Source organism: Sapajus apella, unplaced genomic scaffold (assembly GCF_009761245.1).
Source record: "Sapajus apella isolate SASKATOON/1434 unplaced genomic scaffold, GSC_monkey_1.0 scaffold163, whole genome shotgun sequence".
Taxonomy (NCBI): Eukaryota; Metazoa; Chordata; class Mammalia; order Primates; family Cebidae; genus Sapajus; species Sapajus apella.
Window position 1 is genome coordinate 608,343 of NW_022437103.1, and position 26,373 is coordinate 634,715.

The window sequence follows — 26,373 nt, forward strand, 5'->3', positions numbered from 1 at the left end:
TGGATTTAGCTAAGATGTCATTGTGCTTATGACTAGCATAGGCTGTACCTACATATTCTATTTGGCTGAGTCAATTAAAAAATGCACAGGCCAAAGCCTGAAGTATATAGTTATCAGTGTGGAATCATAAGAAAATTCTGCCAACCTTTTTTAAAAAATCTTTTATTTTTGGTTAAGGCATGTACCCGCCCAAGGGGCTCACCTTGCCTAGTGCTTAGACACAGCTGATTCATCAAGACAGGGGAATTGCAGCCTAGGCTTTTTAAATTGGCTTTGATGGAACTCCATTCCATAAAGAATTTTAGATAAGACTTTCTAAAAGCCAAACCCAGACATGTATTTCTATCCTTAAATACCTAGGAGTTGAGCAAAGTCTTTTTCTTTTGAGGTCTCAAGATAACTTAGGGTTCCTGGGCCTGTTAGAAAGTGACATTTTTTACTTACGGCAAGTCAGGAACCTTGTACAGGGACTCTGTGTGGACAAGGTATAAGGCCAGATTTCTCAATGGGCTTTATTAGCTTTATAAGTCAACTTTGATTCTTTAAAGGATGCATGCCATTTTAGTCAAAGCCTTGGTGAAATAACCAATTTTTTTTATGGTATTCTGTTACAAAAAAACATGCAAACAAAGAAACAAACAGATTCTTACTGCACTTATGCAATTAACTATACTGCCATAAATTTGGAATACTCATAAATGATTTCCAAATTGTAGAGAAATTAAGTAGGGAGAAAAAAAGTGCTTCAAAATTGTATACCGGAGTATATAGTACTCACCTGTTAAAAGTAGCAAATAACTTTAAAGAAATAAGTTATCTTGACTGAAAACAAAAGGATGAGCAATGTTTAACATGTTAGCTCTCCATGAGAGTTCTAGAAGTTTTTCTTTTTTCTTTATTTCAATAGCACAATTTTTAAAGTTATTGGACACTTGCATTCAGAGTTTTATGTGTGATTATAAACTGCCTTTTGAAAAGGACCAAAGGAAGACAAAAGGTCTATGGATGACAAAAGTCTATAGCCACTATTAAAGCTACAATTGACTAGAAATTTTGGCTAATTTTGTGGCATACAACAATTTATTATAATTATTAATAATGTACACTAAAGTATATTAAAATTATAAAAGTTTCCCATAATTTTTAGAATAAATACTAATAACATATTTATACAAATATAGTTTAAAGAAAACCAAACACCATACACTTTTTTATTTGAAAGTTTTCCTTTTATTTTAATGTCACAATCTCCAGAGTTATTAATCAGAAACTTGCATTTAATAGCACCTGTTAAATTTTATAGCTGATCATAAAACCATTTTTTAAGAGGACCAAAATAAGACAACAAGTGAGACAGAAACACTTGAGGGCAGCCACAGTTAAGGACAGGATTAACATGGAAATTTGTTACCTGTGTAGCACACAGCCATTTAACATAATTATAATTATTACTCATAACATATACTAAGTCATATTAGAATTAAAGGAGTTTTACATAATTTTGGAACATATGCCAATAATACATTTATACAAATATAGCCCAAAGAGAGCTAAACATCATTTCACATTTGCCAATGTTTCTTGTATGATTTTTATATGAAGTAAGCCAGATGTTATTTTTGGGTTTTAGGGGGCCTAATATTTAAAAGATTAGGCTAGAAAGAGTTATAATTTATAATTTGATTTTGGAAAGTTTGTCAATATCAAAGGTTTAAAACACTGGATATCATGAAATAGAATTTCAGGTCACCATAAGTCATTCATTGGACCAAAATGATAATTTCAAAATCTTAAAAAGAAAAATCTTTACTCTGATAGTGGAGACTTCACTTTCCAAACAAGACCCAACAAAGATAACATGAAGCTAACTGAATTTGTCTCATTTTTCTTCTTCCTTTCCCCTCTGCCATTTATCCACAGGAGAAAACAAATCCCTTTCATTATTTTTTAATATTACAAAAAAATTGTCTTCAAAAGAGAAAACAAAATTTTATGCTTGCATTAGGTGTCTTCAGTGTTAAAGCTAGTTTTTTTAAAATAAAATTTTATATCTCTATTCAGTTTTAATTAGCTTGCCTATAAAGTAAGATTTTCATAAACTTTTTAGAACCCTTTATGATTTTCCATCAAATAGCAGACCAAGTTTTTAAGAAAACCCCATTATTCGGACACATGGGCTCAGATTCTGGCCCATATCAGTATTTATTTTAATGTTTTAACCTGTGGAAAAAGCTATAGATATTTTTTTTTAATTTTAGCCCATTTGTTTATACCCGTTGAATTTTTTTCAAGATGAACCCTTTGTAAACCCTTTTACTTTGCTTAAACCTTCAGTTTTGTTCTGTTACTTTAAGGCAGTCTTTAAAATCCTCCAAACTAGACAAAATTACATTCACCCTAACAAAAACCATATTCCTATGCCTTTTTATAATCTATTACTAAAAACACATTCCTATACACCTTGTATGTAAAACTATGTCTTTAGTAACCTCAATTTCATGTTATAATGTTAACTCTTAGCAACTTTTATTTTTAGTGAAAAACCTGATAAGTAAGCTATTTTAATTACATACTAGGGTGGAGCCTAGGATGTCAGACAGAAGTGAAGATAAGGTCTGACTTCTTTTCAGCATAGCTAGGGGCATGGCTTTCCACATGTCCCCAGGTCTTATCTATAGTCTAATGCTTTAAAGTAGGTAAACTGAACAATTTTCAAAATTTAAGGAAACAGTTTGACCTTAAAGCATTTAGCAAATCTGATATCTGACCTTAATTTATACCAAATGTCTATATTTTCAAGACATTTTGTAATAATCTTTCAAACTGTCTTTATTTCCAAAAGATTACTAAAGTCATGTGAACAAAAAGGCACAACAGTTTCTATTTTTTTGGCAAAATGTTTGATTTAAGTGCTTTTTAAGCCAATTAATCAGAACTTTTTAATATATCAACATTATACACACACAACACATACAAATACAGACAGGCAGCAGATTTAGCACTTGCAAGATTTTTCATTTGCCAGTTTCCTAGTTGGACTACTGGCTCAGGGTGGAGCCCTTGGAGGAATAGGACCTGGAAAGCATGTGTTTCTAGGGCCTAATCAGACCTGAAGGCAAAGACAGAACCTCAAAATTAAGTGTGTCATTTTATACTGGATGCTAGATCCCCAAAAGGTGGGAAATACTTCAGGAGAAGACAGTGCAGTGCTTTTACCAGCTGTGCATTTTATTGCAAGGCAACCGTAAGTCAGTCAGCCCATTTTGTAATTAGACCACCCCCCATAGGGGTCTCATCTCTCAGTGGGGGTGGGGATGTTTCCATATCTTCCAGGTGGCCAAGAGCATGTTTCTCTGATCCAAGGGTGCAAAGAGTCAAGATCTCTTCGTAACTAATATTAATCGTCTTCTAAAGTATATTTTACTCTAGTTATTACACACCAAAGCTATCTTAAGAAGTAGTTTCTGATATCCCTAAAACTCAAAACTGCCAGATAACACAATGCAAAACAGAACCGAGCCTTTGATTATGAAAGGGATGAACCTGCTTTTAATTCCTGGGGTTTTATGAGAAAAATAGATTTTGTTTGTTTGTTTGTTTTGTTTTTTTCCCCAAAACAGGATCTGTGGTGCCTCCTGTTTTTTCCAAGGAGTCCCAGGCACCAGAAAAGTTGTCTTAGGGCCTCTCATGTGTGCATTAAGATTGGCAAGACAAGAAAATGGAGCAAAATAATTCAGTTGACTGAGAAGAAAAAAACCTTTTTCCAGAAAAAACAAGATCCAAGAATCGAAAAACATAAAAGCCTTTTAAATATTTCTATAGTTTATCCACTTTTAATTAAGCTAACTTTTAACCACAGTTTTCTTTTAAAAAATCCTTTCAATTTTTTTATTATCTGACTTTAGCCATGCCAAGCTGCCAATATATTTGGTTTTTGAATTTTACTACAGGTAACTTCCCACATGAAATTCATGTTTTAACTAAGGTTATAATTTAACCACGGACACATAGGTGTCTCAAAGAGATGATAAGCAGTTTCTGTTTTTTGCTTTTCTTTTACAAGATTTAGAATCTCCCCCAGGGTAGTTTAGAGAAAGGAAAATTCAGGATGTAAAATCAGAAGCTATCCATGCTGGGGGACAGGTGGAGGAATCTTAATAAATGGCAAAGTTACATAAAGAAATAACCAGAAAGGAATCATTTCAGAAGTCAAGAATAGAACCCAGGGCGCCATTGTTAAAAGGCAAAGCCTTAGCTAGTGAGTTACAACAGTGAGCAATTTTTATTGTTCTCCCCAGAAGGAGCCTAGAGAAGCCAATTTCAAGCTTGCAAAGGCTTTTAACTGCTTAAGAACATTTTTAGGGCTATGACATGAATCCCCAAATTTCCTGTCTTTTAGATGGCAGAAACCAAGAGAAAGTATCCCCACATCATCATGAGGTTAAGCTCTTAAGGACATAAAAAAAAAAGGCAGAGAAATTTCATCCAGTATTGGTTTCAGGGAAACGTAGCAAAGTTTGTAACTGACCAGTGTGCCAGGCTGGCTTGAAAAGCAGGCTTATAAGGGTCCTAAACCCACGTTCTACCCTGTGATACTCCTTTTTTAAATTACAGAACAGAGAAAGACAAATTACTAGCATAAAGTACAATAGTTTTGCTACTGCTTAAGACTAGTCATATGAATCTTTTTTCTATTAATCAAACCCTTGCAGATAGACAAATAGTGACATTTCCTATTTACCCAGATAGAGAAAGAAAGAGAGAGAGAGACCAGAAAGTTGGCTGGTAAGAATTTCTTTCCCTTTTTTCTGGTATGCCAGGTTTCTGGGCTCCCTCTCTCTGCAGCTTCCAGAAGAACAGAGTGGATTCTGATGACCCTGCTCATCATATCATAGCTGTGGGGTTCAAGCCACTTTACAAGGGAAAATCACCCTTTCCTGTTTTATGGAACCATAGGCAAGATTCTTAATTTGCAAGATGCTGCCCAACAGGCTCCATGGGGAACCAGATTAACATTTTTCATCCCAGCAAAATGCATATAACAAAACAAACATGAGTCACCTCGTTCAGGACCCAATATCAACCTGGTAAAGCTCAAACTTTTTCCTGTTGGTCCCTGTTATTGATCCACTCCAGGTGTGGAGGGATAACTTCTGAACAGTAATTCACAATGGAGTCTCTGGGCAAGGTGAATAGCTGAGAGACACCCTGAGAGAGACAGGCCTGCTGAGCTTTCTTTAGGGCTCACCGAATGTAACTGGATAGATAAGGAGGGTTCTCTGAGTTAGGCCTGTTGGACTTCTGTTAGCAATCCGTTCTGAGATCCTTTCTACGTAAACAAACACACACAAAGATGAGATGGACAGAAGGTCTTCCAAATCAGATCCCTAACCAAGAACTTCAAGAGTATCCCTTCCAAACTATTCTCCATCTGAGAAACTTCCTCAAAATCTTCCTGATTGAGGCTAAGTCTCCCAAACCAAGAATCTTCCTACTAGTTAGAAAGAATCAGTTGAGACCCCCCAGGAGCTGAACAGACACCCCACAATGGGGTTACAGGTACCATGGTGGAGCTACAAACAGACACCTTGCAATGGGGCTACAGACACCACACCATAGGGCTACAGAACCAATTGGGAAAAGGAACGAGTGGTTGGCAGTACCTAAGATACTCACCGACCCCACCATGGGGCTACAGACACCCTGTGATAGGGCTAGTTAAAGGATGTCTCCCCATGACTATTTCTCCATTGCAAGTAAACCCATGCACATTGGATTGGCAGTGCCTTGCCATTAGAGAGAGTACAAGAGTCAGCCCCCAGTCCAAGAGAACTAGGCAGCCAGCAACTTGGACTGACTTCTGGATTCATCGCTGAAGATGGGCCACTGAACTATGGGCAGGTAGCCACAAATTTGTAACCACCCAAGGGATTCACCTTGCCTGCTGCCTAGGCAGAGCTAATTCATCAAGATAGAAAAATTGCAGTATAGAAACAGTAATTCACGCAGAGCCAGCGGTGTAGGAGACCAGAGTGTCTTTGTGTGTGTCTTTTGTTTTGCTTTTGTGTTTTTGAGACAAAGTCTAGTTCTGTTGCCAGGCTGGAATGCAATGCCACGATCTCAGCTCACTGCAACCTCCGCCTCTTGGGTTCAAGCAATTCTCCTGCCTCAGCTTCCTGAATAGCTGGGACTACAGGCACACACCACCATGCCTGGCTAATATTTGTATTTTTAGTAGAGAGGGGGTTTCACCATATTGGCCAGGATAGTCTTGAACTCTTGACCTTGTGATCCACCCAGCTAGGACTCCCAAAGAACTGGGATTACAGGCGTCAGCCACCACACTGAGCTGAGACCAGAGTTTTATTATTACTCAAATCAGTCTCCTGGAGCATTCCTGGAGCAGAGTCTTTAAGAATAACTTGGTAGGTGGGCATGGGGGTGGGGGGGGGCAAGCCAGTAAGCTAGGAGCACTAATTGGTCAGGGATGAAATCATAGGGAGTTGAAGCTATCTTCTTGCACTGAGTCAGTTCCTGGGTGGGGGCCACAAGATCACTTGAGCCAGTTTATCAATCTAGGTGGTGCCAGCTGATCCATGAAGTGCAGGGTCTGAAAAATATCTCAAGCACTGATCTTAGGAACAGTTTAGGAAGGGTCAGAATCTTGTAACCTCCAATTGGCTAACTCCTAAAATGTAATTTCTAATCCTATAGCTAATGTTAGTATAGTCCTTAGGCAAGAAGAAGATCTGCTTTGGGAAAGGGCTATTACCGTCTTTGTTTAAACTATACACTACAAACTAAGTTTCTACCAAAGCTAGTTTAATCTTATGCCCATGAATGAGTAAAGACAGCTTGGAGGTTAGAAGCAAACTAGGGAAAAAAAAAAAAAAGCAAAGGAGGTTTCAGGGGTACATATATAGATTCGTTATACAGGTAAGTTGGGAGTCATGGGGATTTGGTGTACAGATTATTTTATCACTCACAGAGTAAGCAGAGTACCTGATAAATAGTTTTTTGATCTTAACCCTCCCCCACCCTCCACCTTCAAGTAGGTCTGTTATTCCCTTCTTTGTGTCTAGATGTACTCAATGTTTAGTTCCCACTTATAGGTGAGGACATGAGGTAATTTGGTTTTCTGTTCCTGTGTCATTTGCTTAGTATAATGGCCTCCAGCTCCATCCTTATTGCTGCAAAAGACATGATCTTATTGTTTTTTTTGACTGTGTTGTATTCAATGGTGTTTACATACAACATTTTTATTATCCATTCTATTGTTGATGGGCATTTAGGTTGACTCCATGTCTTTGCTATTGAGAATAGTTCTGTGATGAACATAAACTTGCAGCTGTCTTTGTGGTAGAATGATTTATATTTTTTGGGGGGGGTATATACCCCAGAATGGAATTGCTGGGTTGAATGGTAATTCTATTTTAAATTATTTGAGAAATCACCAAACTGCTTTCCACAATGATGGAATTAATTTACATTCCCACTAACAGGGTATAAGGATTCCCTTTTATTCACATCCTCATCAGCATGTTGTTTTTTTGACTTTTAAATAATAGCTATTCTGACTGGTATGAAATGGTATCTCATCATGGTTTTGATATCCATTTCTCTAGTGATGAGTGATGTTGAGCATTTTTTATATGCTTGTTGGGTATGTGTATGTCTTCTTTTGAGAAATGTCTATTCATGTCCTTTGCCCACTTTTTAATTGAGTTGTTGGTTGGCATTTTTGCTTGTTGACTGGTTTAAGTTTCTTACAGATTCTGGATATTACACCAATGTCAGATGCATAATTTGAAAACATTTTCCCCTGTCTGTTTACTCTGTTGATATACTTGTTTATTTCTGTTCTGTGCAGTTGCTTTTTGCATCTTTTTCACAAAATCTTTGCCAGGTCCTGTGCCTAGAATGGTATCTCGTAGGTTGTCTTTGAGGATTTTTATAGCTTTAGGACTTTAATTCATCTGAATTGATGTTTTCTATTTGGTGTAAGGAAGGGGTCTAGCTTCAACCTTCTGCAATGGCCGCAGTTATTCCAGCACCATTTATTCAATAGTGAGTCCTTTCCCCATTGCTTCTTTTTGTCAATTTTGTAATTTTCAGATGGTTGTAGTTGTGCGGCATTATCTCTGGGCTCTCCATTCTGTTCCATTCATCTATGTGTCTGTTTTTATACTAGTACTATGCTATTTTGATTACTGTGGCCCTGTAGTATATTTAAAAGTTGGGTAACATGATGCCTCTTTATTCTTTTCATTTATTCGTTTTGCTAAAAATAAAAACCACATGATCATCTCAATAGATCATCATGCTTATCTTGATCATGCTTAGTGTGCTTAGCTTTATTCTTTTTGCTTAGAATTGTCTTAGCTATTGAGACTCTTTTGTGGTTTCATATGAGTTTTAAAATACTATTTTCTAATTCTCTGAAGAATGTCATTGCTAGTTAGATAGGAATAGTATTGAATCTGTAAATTGTTTTGGGCAGTATGGCCGTTTTACCAATACTGATGTTTCCTATCCATGAGCATGGAATATTTTTCCGTTTGTTTGTGTCATCTCTGATTTTTTTTGAGCAATGTTTTTAAATTCTCATTGTAGAAATCTTTCACCATCCTTGTTAGCTAAATTCCTAGGTATTTTATTTTTTCTGTGCAATTGTGAATGGAATTGCATTCTCGATTTGGCTCTCAGCCTGGATGTTGTTGATATATAAGAATGTTACTGATTTTTTATATTGATTTTTGTTTCCTGAAAGTTTGCTGAAGTTGTTTATTAGATAAAGAAGATTTTGACAGAGACTTTGCTGTTTTCTAGGTATAGAATTATATTATCTGCAAATAGAAATAGTTTAACTTCTTATTTTTCTATTTAGATGACTTTTATTTCTTTCTCTTGCCTGATTACTCTGGCTAGGACTTTCAGTACTATGATGAATAGGAGCGGTGAGAGAAGGCATACTTGTTTTATTCTGGTTTCTAAGGGGAGTGCTCCTAGCTTTTGCCCATTCAGTATGATGTTGGCTGTGGGTTTGCCATAGATAGCGCTTCTTATTTTGAGGTATGGTCCTTCATTGTCAAGTTTGCTGAGGGTTTTTAACAAGAAGGGATGTTGAATTCTATTAAAAGCCTTTCCTACAGTCTATTGAGATAATCATGTAGTTTTTGTTTTTAGTTTTGTTTATGTAATGAATCACACTTATTGATGTATGTTGAATCAAACTTGCATCCCAGGTATACAGCCCATTTCATCATGGTGGATTAACTTTTTGATGTGCTGCTGGATTTGGTTTGCTAGATTTTGTTGAGGATTTCTGTGTGTATGTTCATCAAGGATATTGGCCTGAAGGTGTGTATGTGTGTGTGTGTGTGTGTGTGTGTGCGTGTGTGTCTGCCAGGTTTAGGTATCAGGATAATGCTGGCCTCACAGAATAAGTTATGGAGGATTCCTTCCTCCTCAATATTTTGAAATAGTTTCAGTAGGAATGGTACCAGCTTTTCTTTATACATCTGGTAGAATTTGCCTGTGGATTTGTCTGGTCTTGAGCTTTTTCTGGTTGGTTTTTTATTATAGATTCAATTTTGAAACTCATTATTGGCCTGTTCATGGTTTCAATTTCTTCCTGGTTCAATCTTGGGAGACTGTGTATTTCCAGTAATATATCCATTTGTCTAGGTTTCCTAGTTTGTCTGTGTAGAGGTGTTCATAATAGTCTCTGAGTGGTTTTTGTGTATCTGTGGAATTGGTGGTAACGCCCCCTCTGTCATTACTGTTTGTTTATTTGGATCTTCTCATTTTTATTTAAAACATTAGTCTAGCTCGTGGTCTATTTGTGTAATTTATCTTTTCAAAGACCAACTATGGATTCATTGATCTTTTGTATGATTTTTCACTCTCAATTTCCTTCATTTCAGCTCTGATTTTGGTTATTTCTTGTTTTCTGCTAGTTTTAGGGTTGGCTTGCTCTTGGTTACCTAGTTCAGTTGTCCCCAATCTTTTGGCAACGGGGACTGGTTTTGTGGAAGACAATTCTTCCATGGATGCAGATAAGTGGATGGTTTTGGGACGAAACTGTTCCACCTCAGATCATCACGCATTAGCTAGATTCTCATAAGGAGTGGGCAACCTAGATTCCTTGCATGTGCAGTTCACGATAGGGTTCATGCTCCTGAGAAGCTTAAGCGATGCTGATCTGACAGGAGGTGGAGCTCAGGTGGTCATTCTCACTTGTCTGCCACTTACCTCCTGCTATGAAGCCTGGTTTTTATGGGCAAGTTGCTTGTTTTCTCTTTCTCTCTTTTAGGAATACCAGTAAGTAATATATGGTCTCTTTACATAATCTTACATTTTTAAAGGTTTTGTTTATTCTTCTTAACTATTTTTGCTGCATTTTTGTCCAACTCAGTTATTCAGATGACTAGCCTTTGGGGTCTGAGATTTTTTCCTCAGTTTGGTCAATTCTAATATTGATATTTGCAATTGTATTCTTATATTCTTAAAGTGGGTTTTTCAGCTCTATCAGTTAAGTATGGTTCTTTCTTAAAATGGCCATTTTATCTTTGATCTCCTGTATTGTTTTATTGTATTCCTTAGAACCCTTTGATTGGGTTTCAACTTTCTCCTGAATCTCAATGATCTTCATTCCTATCTATATTCTGAACTCTATTATTGCCTTTTCAGCCTCGTTAAGAACTTTGGGGGGGAACTAGTGTGGTTGTTTGCAGGTAAGAAGACACTCTGGCTTTTTGAGCTGCCAGAGTTCTTGTACTGGCTCTTTCTTATCTGTGTGGACTTATGTTCTTTCACTCCATAAAGTTGCTGTCCTTTGAATGGGTTTTTCTCCTTTATCTTCTTTGATGTTGTTGGGGGCTTGATTGTGGTACAAAGTGGGTTCAGTCAACTGGGTTCATTTATTGAAGATTTTGGGGACCCAAGGCTCAGCTCAGCCCCTCTGGGATCCATCCTACAACTCTGAGGGGCCGGTATCAGGCCCGAGGTTTTTTCTCTGGTCCCTGGAGTTTAAGTGTCTGCTACATTGGAGAAGCCTATGTGCTCCTGGACCATTGGTCACAACACTCTGATGGGTTGTGCCAGCCAAAGTTCTTCATCAGGGCAGTGACAGCAGGATCCATGTTCACTCCCAGTTGCCAGCAGCAGCAGCAGCAGCATGGGTGAGCAAGCTTGGTGCTGGTAAGTGTGGTCCTGCCAGTCTCCATGCATCCATCACATCAGTGGCAGTGGCAGTGCAAGGTCTGGGGCAGGAGACAGGGCTGCTGGCATCCATGTGCTTGTTTGCACCAGTTATGGTGTTGGCGCAGGTGCAGGGTGCTGGCAGGTACAGGGTGCTGACCTCTTTGCATGTGTTTGTACTGGCAGCAGTGGTGGCATGGGGTGGGGTGCAAGGCCGTTGGCCTCCATGTGCACATTCATGAGAGTAATGGTGGCAAGGGGAGGGAGACATGCTCAGGCCAGCAGCGGTGGTGCAGTGGGGTGCATATTCACATGTGCACCAGTAGGGAAGCAGAGGCAAGATCTGCAAGCACATACTCACCAGCAAGGTGGTGGGATTGTGGCGGTAGGGGTTGGCCATAAATGGGGGCAGGTGCACTGGGGGGAGGGTGTGGGTGGGCTGGTGTGTGTTGGCAGAGGCTGTTCTGTTGGAGCTCTCTCACAGCCAGGTGCAGTTGGCTGGTATGTAGGTCTCAAGGAGTCACTCCAGCTGGGTACCTGAGGCTTCACTGCAGGTGGGCATGGACAGGATTGGGCCCTGGGGGAGGTCAGCAGATAGGAGAGCCCCGGATTGGACTGGTACCATCTCACCAGCAAGACTTCCCTGCTCTGTTCAGGCCCAGCTGTTCTCTTAAGGCTAAAGCCTCCTAGGGAAGGATAGAGAGCTTTGGGGAATGAGTGTCCTTGGCCATGCTCCACTGCAGACATTCTCACACCAAGCTCTTTGGGCTCTGCATAGGCTGGATTCCTGCTCCTACCACCTCTCCAAGCAGCTCTTCATGCCAGCTCAAGTGTGCATGGGGATAATGGGGTCTCCTGATGCCAGGATTCCAGAGGTCTATGGCTAGAGCAGGTCACTCTTTGCCTATTCAGCTGACCTCTTCCCCACAAGTGATTGAGGATCAGGAACAAGTCCCAGTGCTTGGTAACCCTGGGCAGGTTTCCTAGCTTCCTCCTCCTTCAGACCAGCATCTGTGTCCTCCCTCTGTCCCTTGTCAATATCTTCCTTCCAATGATCTGGAAGTGCACCAGTCTTTCTAACATCCTCCTCCCTGGGTGGCACATGCTCCCCTCCTGGCTGCCTATAGCTGACCATCTTGCCAAGAATCCTCTCTCCCAACCTTTAAGCCTTCTCAAAGTCACCCTTGTCACTGGGAATAGAGCCCTAGGAAAACATAATAAATCACTTTAGCTCCAAGGAACTAATATCTTACTGTCTGTCGGGGGTAGTAAAAGTAGAGATAGAGGACATATGAAGACCAATGATTTCAAAGAAACTTGCAATAAATTCATGATTGCTATGTATCCCTTATAGACATGAAATGGAGATATTTATGAATGTTTATAACATAACCGTCGCATGCTGACTGGGAGGAGGCCTTTCTGCCCTGTCAAAGACTGCCCCTGAGATGTCTGGGGGTCTGGAGATAATAAGGCATTTCTGTAGGCAACAATAAGACTCATTCTTGGTGACAGAGATCCTTCTTTTCTTCTTTGGAACTTTCCATGCCCCTGGCTCCTGCTCTTGATGAGAGTTTCTGGAGCAGGTGGTGTAAAAAAATTTTTGGCCCAGATACTGAAACATCTTCCATAAATACTGAAATACCACATCAGGTTTTTCAATGACTTCGTGTCTCAGCAACAGAATTTTAAAAGGTTTTAGCTCTGCTTCTCATTTCTAACCATTCTCTACTTCTAAAAATTTAATGGTGGAAATTTCAATGAAAAATGATGACATGCTTAGTAAAATATTTGGAAAATACAGTAAATTAGAGAGGCAAAAATAGCATTAGTAATTCTATACCCCAAAACAATTTCTGCTAATATTTTGGCTTATTATCATCCTGCAATTTTATTATGAATAGCTTTTAATTTTTTTTTGTTTGCTTTACTTAGTAGTAATCATGCTGTATCCACACTTTTGTATCCCTAAGTATAAAATTATAATGATAACGCAGCTGAAGCTTTTCCCCATATCATTATAAGCAGTTCATAAATATCAACTGTGTTTAGCACACTTGATTGAATCATTTCCTTACTGTTAGACATACAGATTGTTTGTACTTTTTGAAAAATGCTGTGATGAACATCTTTGTAAATAAAACATTTCCCACATTGGGGATTTTTTGCTCAGTGTATATTTCATGGAAATGGAGCCACTCTGTTCATGTATGTAAGTCACCCCTTCCAGTAGCTGATAAAGCAACTGTGCAAATTAGAAAGAGGCACCCTTTCCACTAGACACTCAACTTCCATCTACAGGAAAATTGCCTCCATAATTTTGCTTACAATTCCTGGGAGGTGAATGGTGCCTCTTGGAGGTTTACAAAACACAACTTGTACAACTGTAAGTGGCAGACCTAATGTAAATATTTCTAAGATTCCAAATTTCTTTCCAAAATTTTTATAGTGATTTATTCTCTTAATGGAATCTGTGAGTATGCCATTTTATCTCACCTTAAACCATATGGAGAATTATATTATTCTAATTTTATAAGGGAAATGGTACTTAATTTATATTTAGCTAGATTATTAATGAGGTTTAAAGTAGTCAATGTATTTGTTGCAGCTTTCTCTAAGGAACAAAACACTTCACTTGTACCAGAGATAGGATTTTTTTTTTTTCTTTTCAACAAAAAGATACTAAGCAGAAGTGGATTACTAAGGCCAGATCTGGCTCTGAGCTAGACAGAAGGTGTTTCACAGCACATGCCCAAGACTTGTGCTTTCAGTCTCTGTCGCAGGACTCCCCCTGCTTTTCCATGTCACTTCTGGGCTTCTCCAGAGAGTCCAGAGTATGTCCTATGAGGAACCCACAGGGGGAGGATGCCCAGCCCGATTTGCCCTGATGGACGCATCTCACCTTGCTCAGCTGCCCACCAGAGACCCTAGAGATTGTGGATACACATGAAGTGAGTTCAGTGCTAAAAAGCTCTTCCCCCTGCACTTTGAGCCACCTGTGGAGCTGGAAGTTGATGGTCTGCCTGTGCTTCCTCCCTGAAGCCCCTGACACACAGAAAAGCTGAGTCAGTGCTGCCCTCTCTGCACTGTGAGGTCCTCTCAGCTAGAGCCTGTGCTAAGAATTTATTCATCCAACAAATGTTTCTAAGTTCCTGTGGGGTTTCAGGAACTGCTTTAGGCACTGCAGATAGTGGTCAGCAAGAAGAGCTCTGTGAGGCCAGGGAGCTCCTAGAAATTGGCAAGGAAGAAAAACAAGTGATCAAGTAGATGAGTGGGTAAATAAGATCTGAAAAGTGAAGTCCTCATGAGTGACTGAATTGGCAGGTGCTTTAGAGTGAGTGGTCAGCGAAGTCTCTTTCCAGAAGATCATGCTGGAGACCTGAATGACTTTGTAAATGACTGGGTAGAGGAATAAGGAAGGAATTAGTATCTATTGAGACATTATCAGGTACTTCATGAATATAATTTTATTTAACCCACATTACAAGGTGTAAGGTGGTACCTGATACTCACAGGGATTAAGTAAGTTGCCCAGGGTCTTGCAGCTTATAAGAGTCAGAACCAAATTTGTGGCCAGGTGGGTGCAGGTTCAAAGCCTGTGCTCTTTCCATCAAACCTCATAATCATCTATGAAAGAGGGCCGATAGGCCAGGGGCAGAGTAGCTGCAGTGGTTGGGGAGTTTGTCACTGGTGAGACAGGATAAAACCAAGGACCACAGTTGTCCCCTGACTTTTAATCTAAAGTTCTCTATAATTATAATTGTAATGGCTCTTGGTGGGAAGGACTGGCCTAATGAATAGAGAAATGTAATTTATTGGTACAGCTAGTGCTCGACTTATGACCACGATTGGTTCCGACAGACCACTCGTAACATGATTTGGTCGTAAGTTGAGTAGGCTATATGTACAGTACTGTGAAATGATGTTATAAAAATCTTTAAGTCATATTTTATCATAATTTTCTTTCATTATTGTTATAGATCATAATTTTCTTTGTTCATTTTATACCATTTGTATCATCTCTACACCATTTTGTTTCTTATTTTTACATTCGTCAGGTTTAAGTAAAACACTGCATTACCAGTACAACTGGTTTAATATTTGCAAAACATACAAAATTACAAAATACAGGTGTAAAAAATACCATAGGAAACATTTTCCCAATTGCAAAACATATCAAAATATATAAACATGTACAAAACATTTTATTGGCCGCTGGTGCTTGGCTGCGGATCGTTGATGTCGTCATCTGAGGCAGCAGCTGGGGTTACCGGAGTTGGTTTTTTCATAAACATGGTGAGCTTTGTCTGTATTATATGTTTCTTTTTCTCTTCATAAATTTCATGATACGGATGAAACACATCATACACCATCCGTTCAATCCTTGCAAATCGTTCGATGTTTGGGTCCATTGCTTCGAAACGTATAAGAAGTTTATTGGGAGGGGTTTGATGAAAAATATCCAAGACACAAAACACAAATTGCTGTACCAAGTCTGGAAGAACAGTTGAAATGGTGCACATGGAGATGGGAGTGCTGCCGGAAGCTGGTCCGCACTGTTGTACGCCCAGCTGGGCAATGTTTGCGCTGCCAGGCGTGGAGCAGTCGTGGCTAGCGATTGTGGTCATAAAGTTGAATGGTCATAAGTTGCATAGGTCGTAGGTTGATCAATACCTGTATATAAAATCTTACATGTTATCTCCTCTACCTCCAGGACAGTCATCCTCTATTGAGGAGACAGATGAACATTTCTGTTTTATCATTTTGACCATCAATAGATAAAGACTCAAGTTGGAGCAAAGCTAGATCCTCATGAAGACCATTCTCTTCTGGCAGTGCTGAGCCTTCTGGGAACTGTTTTGGCTACAGGATGACTCCAGGGTTCTCTTGGGTTTGAATAATTCCGGAAAGGTTGGGGGCAAAATAACCAACCTAGAGACTATTAGTGTGGCTCTCAAGCCCTGGTTTTTCATAAGTGATCTATGTCATAGGTCACTGACATTTTATGATACCAAATGCAGGAAGGAAGGCACTAGGGCCTTCTGACCACTGTGCCTGTTTGTCGCAGTGGCCACCATGCAAGATGTGCAGCCCTGAGATTTTCTGTGCCCAGGCCCAGCAGGGGCCAGTGGAAACTTTAACAGCTTAATTGTGTTCTTACTCAGTCACCCACAGCTAATGCAACTTCCTGGCAAAGAAGGTGTCTTCCATAAGGAGCACAACGGGGCAGATTGTTATCATAAGAGCTTGCCAAGGTCTGCTCTAAATTGTCCCTGAACCAGTGATAATAAACCAAATTGCTACAAATAGACACCACTTTGCAGAATGTGAGCAGTCCAAGGAAAGCTTTTGACTTGGGGAGCAGAGGCAAATGTGTGATAACTATCAGATTTGGAGAGAAGGAACTTCAGTTTATCTTGTGAGAGAGCAGTGGAGTCAACTGTGAAATACAGGGAATTGCTCCCGTTTTTGAATTCCCGAGTTTATGTTCAACCTCCTCAAACCATAGTTTGTAGTTTTGACAGTATGCTCCAACTGATTGGATAGGTTTGCAGTCTTAGGACACTGGATCATTTAAGAGATTAAACATTGGAGTTCTTTCATGAATAAGACTGAAGTTTAAGAAGCAGAGAGAAATTTTGATCCCGTCTTGCAAGAGGGATATGTGATGAAGACTGAAACTAAACTTACCCTTGGAAAGAAAGGATTTGGATGGGGCCAGTGTTGTTTGGTCTTGCTCAGTTTAGTCTAACATTTATTGAGTATTCAGCACTCGGTCTGGTAGGCAGTAAAATTCTGCTTCACCTGTCCAGACACTAAGAGTTTAGTAGCTAGATGTGGAGGGAACGCTGTTGGTGACAGGAAATAAGCCAAGGCATAATTTACCTTGCTCGGGATAAGTCTAAGGGTCAAGAAGAGAAGAGAGAAGAAAATAAATGTCCTCTCTTTTTTCTTCCTTTTCTCATCTTTTCTTCTTCAGTTTTTATGCTTTTTTCTTTCATTTTTTAAACTAAAGCTATTGTTTAATTTTTTAAAGTATTTTATAAAACTTAGAAAAAAGGAAGTGGAGAAATGTTACTCATAATCTTACTATACAAAGACAAGCAATAATAATATTTGAGCCTTTTTCAGTTTTCTGCTCTGCCTATTTTTTCCTAATTATATTTTTTACCTGATTTTTACTGCACATTATATGTTATTATGAATTCTTTATAAACAACTTTAATGGCTACATAATAGTCCAACAGATGGGAATAATATAAATTACTTAGTAATTCTCTTATTGTTGAACATTTAGGGATTTTCAACATTCATTTTCATAAATAAATAAGAGTACAATAGATATCTTTGCAAATAAATACTTCACTGTATTTAAAAATATTCCCTGAGGATGGAGTGCTAAAAGTACAATTACTCTGCTTAAGTATGTATATATATATATACTTACTACTGTCTTTTTCCCTTCCATTTTATTTCCTCCCTTTCTCCCCTCCTCCCTCCCTTCCTCCCTTCCTCTCTTCCTCCCTCCTTCTCACCCTTTATTTTTCTTTCTTTCTTTCTTTTTTCTTTCTTTCTTTCTTCTTCTTTCTTTCCTTCTTTTTCTTTCTCATTCCTTCCTTCCCCTCCCTCCTTCCCCTTTCTTTCTTCCTTTCCCTCCCTTCCTTCCTTTTTCTTTCTTTCTTTCCCTTTCTTTATCTCTCTCTTTCTTTCTTTCTTTTTCTTTTCTCCTTTCTTCCTTTCTCTTCTTTTCAACAAAAATTCTGTGTATTTAAGATGTATAACGTTTGATATATTTCATATATACATACTAAACATATATATATATATATACACAAAGTACATATGCATAGTGAAATGATCACTACATTTAAGCTAATTATACCCATTTTCTTCCATGATTAACTTGTGTGTGTGTGTGTGTGTGTGTGTGTGTGTATGTGTTTGTGGTGAAAGCACCTGAAATCTACTCTTGTAGCAAATTTCCAGTATACAATATTGTACTATTAACTATATTTCTCATGCTGTATATCAGATCTCTAGACTTATTCATCTTATATAATTGTAACTTTGCTGTCTTTCACTAGGTATTCTTGACATAACAAGAGGAGTGTGCATGGCGTGTGTGTGTGTGTGTGTAACCAAATTGTTTTCTAAAAGGGTCCTATACATTTATATGTCCAAACCCATTTTCTTAAATTCTATATTTTGCATTAAATAATCACCACCACCACAATCACAGCAACAAGCTTTACTAATTATCTGAAATCTGATTTTTATGTTGGCAAATGAATAAAACATTCTTCAAGTACATTCTGAGGCTAAATACACTTGGGAACGGAATGTGTCTGTGAGTCACCAGCTAACAGAAGTAGCCTTGTCTGGCAGGGAGCTGGTGCTGCAGCATGGACCCTCCCCTGTCACCCACAGAAGTATGGGATCTGAGGGTCAGAAACAGAGCTTGGTGCCCGTAAGAACAGACACAAGGTGAACAGATATCATCTACATTAACTCCCAGTCTGCCAGAGGCTTACACATGATACCAGCTTAAAGAACACCAATTATCCCTAGTTCCTCACTGAGATAATCACTTCGATATAAAGCTTATAAAGTAAAAATATGTTAGAGAGAGCTTTAATATCTTATATATTAATACATATTTAATTATATTATCATTATATATGCTATCATTGTGGGTTTTATATAGAATATGTAAAATATTACATATATATAATATTTATATATTTAGAGAGGGAAATATAGGGTACCTTTCTTTTTCTTTTTCTTTTCCAGGAAGGCACACCTAACGCTTCCATTTTCTTCTATTACATTGTTTATCAGGCCTGTTCCCAATAGTCAGTGTCTGAGAATGCATTGAAGAATGTCTAGCAACCTCATAGCCATCACCAGCACAATAACAACCATAGAAGCTCATGTTTATACTGGGCTGAGTGTTTACATCCATTTTCCCACTTGATTGTCCCAGCGATTCAGTGGGATTAGTATTTCCTCTAGTTCACAGATGAGGTGACTGGGATCTGGAGAAGCTATAGGAGTCAAGCTCACATAGTGAGTAAACAGGGGAGCTGTGGAGGTGAGGGGTATTCTCAGTGTGAGGCAATGATGGAATAATTTCATGGTTCCACTCCTAGGTCCACATGCTTTGGAAATTAGAAGATCTTGCCAAGATGAGCTGTGCTGATTTCGTGGGGCGTGATTCCTGAGTGGCCTTGTACCTGCAAGGCTGCTCTTTCCTCTAATAGAGAGTCCATGCCCACCTCGGGTTGGTGTGGTACAGTGAAGCCTTGTAGAAAAAGGAAATAACTTGTTTTACAACAAACCCAGAAATGAAATATTATCATAGAGAAGGTAGATTAGTGGAATCTCTCCTAAACATTTTTTTAAAACAAGTAACAATAAAGCCACAACTTTCTTGCATTTAAAAAGTGATAACTTACTGTGGCAAAGTCATAAGGTAAGAATGCTCTTCAGGTTTAGCAGAGTGGCTCTCGGCTGTCTCTCTGGCTCTCACAGCCAGTGGCAAACTGTAAATACTCACAGATGCACCAGGATGAGCTGAGATATCAATCTCAGATTGCCCATGATGGGGAAGGTTGCATGTAATGTGGGAGCACTTTAGAAAGAGGTGCTAGCCTGGTGTCTGCACTGTCAAATAAAGGGATTGGAGGAGGAATCCACACAAAGCATTTGCCAACCTTGTTACACGGGCTTTTCAGACTGCAAAACCAGAGGCTGTGCTTCAGAATATGGCAAGCCTCATTTTTCTTAAACTTAATTTCAGATATTTAGATTTCATAAGACTTACAATTTATACCAGGAATCCAGCTCAGTCAATACTTCCAAATGCCGTATCATCAGGAAATATGAGTTTTTAGTTCAAAAAATTAATCCAGTCAATCACAGTATAAGATGGGAAATAAAATATGCAGTTAAGCTAGAAAGCAATGGAAACCTATCATGATGAAACCTGTGGTAGATTGCTAAGGCTATATTTTGAGGAAATTGTATAGCCTCCAACATCTACATTGTTTTAAAGGTGAAGCTAACAATAAACTTATTAGGCATCCAAAATTCAAAGAACAACAAGGTAAGTCAAGGTAAAATGGAAGGAAGCATTAAGATGTTAGCAGAAATGAATGAAAGAGAAACCAAATGGAAGTTGCATGAAGCACAGTTCACAAAGGAGGAACAAAGTCTGTGTTGTGTGGGGGTGGTTTGTCCTCTGCATTCCTGGAGCACCTTGCCAGGGCCCTGCCAAAACTTTCAAGTGCAGGCCCTGAGGGCCACGAAGATGGACCCATTTAATAAGATACACATTCTATTTCTGAACAGGGCTTCTGTCAGTGTCTAAGACTGCTGTCCTGCTGAGCTTGAGAATAATCATGATAATAAATGACAGTAATTGCTATATTTACTGAGCACTTACTAGGAACCAGTGGCCTTGCTGCATCAGCTTTTTAATCTTTACAACATCCCTGGGAGACAGATATATTTTCTACTGTTTTAATACTAGGGAATGAGGTTTATTGTAGATATTTCATTTATTCAACTGTACAGTGCTGAAGATACAGTGATGAACAAAACAGATTAAACTACTTGCTTTTGTGGATTTTCATTCTATTAGCAGCTTCCCAAAGTGGCCTGCAGTGGAATTGTGAGGCTGATCCATGCTTTTCATCACTTTCAGTCTGCCTTCCTTAAAACTGGAGACAACGGAGGGAGGAGTCACTTTTCAGCACTGTCATACACAGAACACATGGTGTCCCGACTCCCATCTGTATCTGTTCCACTGGAGGTTCAACTCCTCAGTGTGGTAGTTGATTAAGGGTGTAGCACAGTGCCTGACACCCAGAAGATCTTAGTAAGACAGCTCGTTCTATTAATATTCACTTTATTATCATCTGGCCCTGATCTCTTTCACCTCTCCATAAAAATTTCCTGAGGCTAAGGCTCAGCGTCTCTGTGTAGTAAAGAATTTAACTTTATCCAAAAGGAAGTCTGGTATTTGTCATTGGTTTATGGGAGGTGCACTCTAAGCTCTTGGAAGGTCATGACTGATAGGAGTTTCTTTGTTTACCTGGGAGCCTTAGATTATGCCAGAAAGTCTAACAGTATGATTTAGGTTGGGAAATGGCCATGTTAGAAAGACCCACAATGTGATGTGTGGGGGCTTTGGGTCATGCAGTATAGTCAGCCTCTGGAGGGGGATGGGAGGCTGAGATCAACCATGCAGGCAATTAGTCATCATGTCTGCATGCTGGGGTCCCCGTAGAAACCCCGAACCCTGGAATTCAAGTGAACCTCCTTGGTTGATGATACTACGTGAGTATCGCTGCACCGGATTGCTCAGACAGTAACAGCATCCTAGCACTGCAGGTGGAGGACAATTGGAAGCTCTGTGTTTGGAAATTTCCCTGGACTCTCTTCTATGTGCCTCCTCCCTTGGCTGACTTAGTCTGTATCCTTTTTCTGTAATAAACCCTAACTATGACTATAATGACTTTCAGTGAGTTCTCTAAGTTCTTCCGGTGAATTATCAACCTAAGAGTTGTTTTGAGAACTCCTCCAACTAGCAACTGCTGTCAGAAGTGAGTGTGGCCCTGTGAACTCTTCTTTCAAATTTTCCAGTTGTCTTACCTTAAAACTCCCCAAATATACCTTCCCAGGTCTCATTTGGGATGACACTAGATTGAGAACTGTCCAGAATTCTTATAAAATACATACAAAACATAAAAATAAGAGGAAAAAAAGGGAGTCGAGTCTAAAATATTAAAAAACTATGCCAGAGTTAAAGGCTGATGAGCTGTGAATCTTCATCAGTTGGCAAGGCAGGCTGTGCCACTTGAATAAAAATAATGGGGTCACAGACAAGTTCTAAAACCATTACCCAAAGGCTCGGGGCTTTGCCTCCAGCAAGGATAAAGGCGCTCCTGAGGGTCTGCAGCTCACACCTCCTGCAGTGAGAACGACTTCCTGCACAACCTCAGGACATGCTTCTGACTTGATTATTTATTTACGCTCTTCATTATTCTAAAGGGATTCGAGGTGACTTGAATACATATCTACACGCTCTAGTTAAGTAAGTCGAGTAAAAAAAGTAAGTGAGAAAACCAGAAGTGAAAGAGAAAGAGGGTCAGGGTTAAACAGGTTAAGAGAAAAGAGAAGGAGCTGGGTTAAGATTAATATCCAAAGTGCATGCCATAAAAATGTTCGGTACATATTCATTATACTGTTTAAAACCTCCATGTTCTTATTTGTCTGCTTGTTTATTTACTTTCTTCCTCATTTATTTTTGGCCTACACAATCTATATTTGACAATTCATAGCACTAAGAGCCTTCTACCGTAGTAATTGCTGCCAGTTTTCTCCTGCGTGCTAAATGGTCTGTGCCCTGCACTTTGATGCCATGTAGTTCATTTCCAAAGGATCATGATGGTTAGGTCTTCATTATGGGCTATACTTTTTAGCTATGTAAAATAACTTTCTCTCTACTTAATACATTTTGCCTTGGATTCTATCTTGTTACTAAAATGTCTGGATTACTTTTATTTGTGGGCAGCTGCTATAACTTTGAGTAACCTTTTTATTTTAATGTTTCAGTGTCATTTGGTTTTGGCTATGTCTTATAAAAGCAGCACATATCTATATTTGGTTTGCAACTTAATCTGAGAGATTTTGATTTCAAGAGAAGAGCTTAAAACCATTGCATTTTCTCCACAGTGGACATATGGTGTTGCCTCATACCCATATTAAACGGTCTAAAATATAGTTTGGATTTCCTCTATCTATTTCCCCAAATCTTATCACTTCCCTGAAACTAATATTCCCTTATCTTCCTTATCTCCTTAATTTGTATTACCACACAGCCATATTGATACAGATTTATGAGGAAAGGTGGATCTGTTTTTTTGACAAGCATCTTTTTTTAAAAAAAAATAGAAGCACTGACAATGGCTTCTGTAGAAGCAGGAGAGGCCATTGCCTAGGCTGGCTACCTTGTTGGGTCTGTGGGAGTAGAGAGGGCTGGCAGGCTGGACACAAGCCCTCAACTGCCAAAATAATAAAATGGGCTTTGCTTGGGAGGTGAACTTCCTTCAATGTAGCTGCTTTGGGGCTTTCATTTTTTTTCTTTTCTCAAAATCTCCTGGAGAGCTCTGGGGTGGGTTCCCTCTGCTCAGCTTCTTTCTCTAATATACCACCCTTATATTAGGAGATGTCCCTGGCAGATATACTACCTTTTTAAAGAGAGTTTTTCTTTGGATTCAGCCTGAGGTCAAAGTCCTCTGCTTCCAGAGGCTCTGTTGTTTTAAGGGTTTATTGGGAGAGAATGGTCTCTGCAGATGGGCAAGATCTATGTTTTTTTTTTTTTTTTTGAGACAGAGTTTCACTCTTGTTACCCAGGCTGGAGTGCAATGGCGCGATCTCGACTCACCGCAACCTCCGCCTCCTGGGTTCAGGCAATTCTCCTGCCTCAGCCTCCTGAGTAGCTGGGATTACAGGCACGCGCCACCATGCCCAGCTGATTTTTTGTAGTTTTTTAGTAGAGACGGGGTTTCACCATGTTGACCAGGGTGGTCTCGATCTCTTGACCTCGTGATCCACCCGCCTCGGGCTCCCAAAGTGCTGGGATTACAGGCGTGAGCCACCGCGCCTATCTTGATGGCAGCTTGGCCTACTCTGGCTTTGTGTATGTACGTGTGTGTGTGTATTTTTGTTTAGTCTTGAGCTTTGAATTTCCCCTGGGTTATCTTAGAACAAATTTTGTTTATCTCTGTTGTTTTGATCTATTTTTACTACTTTGATTTCTCTGTCAATCCAATTTTTAGCTAGTGTCTATATTCTTGAAATTTTAAAAATAAGTTTTGGGGCATGAAGAAATTGCCTTCAATGACCCAAAAATTATTCAAACATTCTTCTTGTTTCATTATACTAACAAATCTCTTGTGAAAAAAGTAGATTCTCATCCTTCTCTTTATGGAAGCTTGTTATCATTTCTTAAGAATCATATATTTGGGGTTCTATTGGGAACATACACCAGATAATTTAAAAGCTCTTCCTTCTTATAGAGTGTTATTTTTAGAGGGTTGGTTTTTCTTGAATTCTGTTATGATTTACAAAGACCTTTGTGCCCCCTCCCCCACCTCACCTCCCTCCTTGCCTTTTTCTCTCTGTTTACTTATTCTTCACTGCAAAGCCATTTATTCAATCCCAGCATTTTGCCAAGAAAATATTCAGTTCATTTTTGTCCAGGTACAGTTCATAAAAAGAACACCCTTCGGCAAAAAAGGTGACACATGAATTTCCTGAATCTGTCATTTTCATTGGAGTTTAATTCATCCTAGATTGCAAGACACCCCCTAGTGCCCTTTTTAAAGCCTTCAGCAAGGGATGGTCTTCAAACGGTGGTGCTTGAGTCTAAAAGAAACATAAATATAACTACTGAGTCAGGTTTTTCTTCATTGTTAGCAAATGAATGCATGATTTAGGTAGTGAACAGGTATAACTTTTCTCCGTAGTGTTTTTCTCATAATGTTTATGGGATGAAGTTAGAGTAAATGTTATAAGGTTATAGGGTATTAGTTAAGAAAAAGATATTACTAGGGAAGGTCATAAGATAAAGATCAGGAATATAAGGTTCTTTGTCCCTAATCTCTGCGTCCTGTAGCAAGACACGCTTGGCCCAGGGCATTCAGGATACATCTTGGGTGCAGGGGAGGCTTCAGCAGAGTCACCACCTTCTTGTTGCTAACATTTTTAATGAGCTTTGATAGGAATAAGATCTTTGGGTGCTAGTGTCACAAAATCTGAGGTTAGATACCGTTTGTTTAGGGGAGAGTTGGGATATAAATCTGGAGATACTGGGAGCCTGTGGAAAGCTGTAGGTCTTATTACTGAGAGGAGATGGACAATTGGATTCAGGCCAAGCACCTACCACTGGTGTGCTGGAGGGGATCTTGTTCTCAGCTAGCTCAATGTCAAGCATTTTTCAGAAAGATTTCCAGGTATATTTTCAGACAAATTTATCTAGTATGTAACAGATTATAACTCATAAAGGCCTCTAAAATTTCATCAATAAGAGTAATGCCCTTAAGTTCTCTTTCGACTTTGAGAATCTATGGATTTGTGATTTTCATGCAATGTGTCTGTTATAGGTTAACATACAGTTATTTATTTCTTCTTTTTTTTTTCTCTTGAGACAGAATCTCACTGTCGCCAGGTGCCAGGCTGGAATGCAGTGGTGCGATCTCGACTCACTGCAACCTCCGCCTCCTGGGTTCAAGCAGTTCTCCTGCCTCAGCCTCCCAAGTAGCTGGGACTATAGGCACACGCCACCATGCCCAGATAATTTTTGTATTTTTAGCAGAGATGGGTTTCACCATGTTGGCCAGGATGGTCTTGATCTCTTGACCTCGTGATCCGCCCGCCTCAGCCTTCCAAAGTGCTGGGATTACAAGCATGAGCCACCGCGCCCAGCTGATTTCTTATTTTTAATATTTTATTTCAAAATAATTTTAGATTTACAGAAAAGTTGCAAAGATAATATGAAGAGTTCCTGTGTACCTGTCGACATAGCGTTGGAAACTAGAGTAAAGATCATCACTGTTATAAAGTTGCAAAGAATTTGGTGGAGTTGTGTCCATGTCCTAGGACTTCATAAAAGGCAAAATTTAAGAGCAATAATCTATCATATCACCCAGAAGAAATATCTAAGTAGCAAAGCATTCAAGGTTCTGCATGATGTCTTCTGGCTGTTAATAGTTAAAAGACAGAAGAGAAAAATTATTTAAAGATAGAATTTATAATTAAAATGGAAGCAGAATGGGAAGATCTGGAAAACTCTTAGCCTGATCATGTAAAGAATTAAAAACCATGCAACTCTAGCCTGGGAAAGCTGCGGGCATGTGACTTCATCTTGTGACTTCAACCTGTGAGCAGCGCCTTAGAGGTGAGGCTGCCTGAAGCCTTGAGAGCTCAGCCCTGCCCCAATGTGTCCAGAAATTGGGACATAGAGTCAAAGGATATTATCCTCCAGCTTGAAGACTTAAGGTTGTTTTCTTTGTTGGGTTTTGAACTTACTTAGGAGCAGTTACCCCTTTCTTCTTGCCTATTTATCTATCACTTTTGGAATGAGAATGCCTATCCTATTCCAGT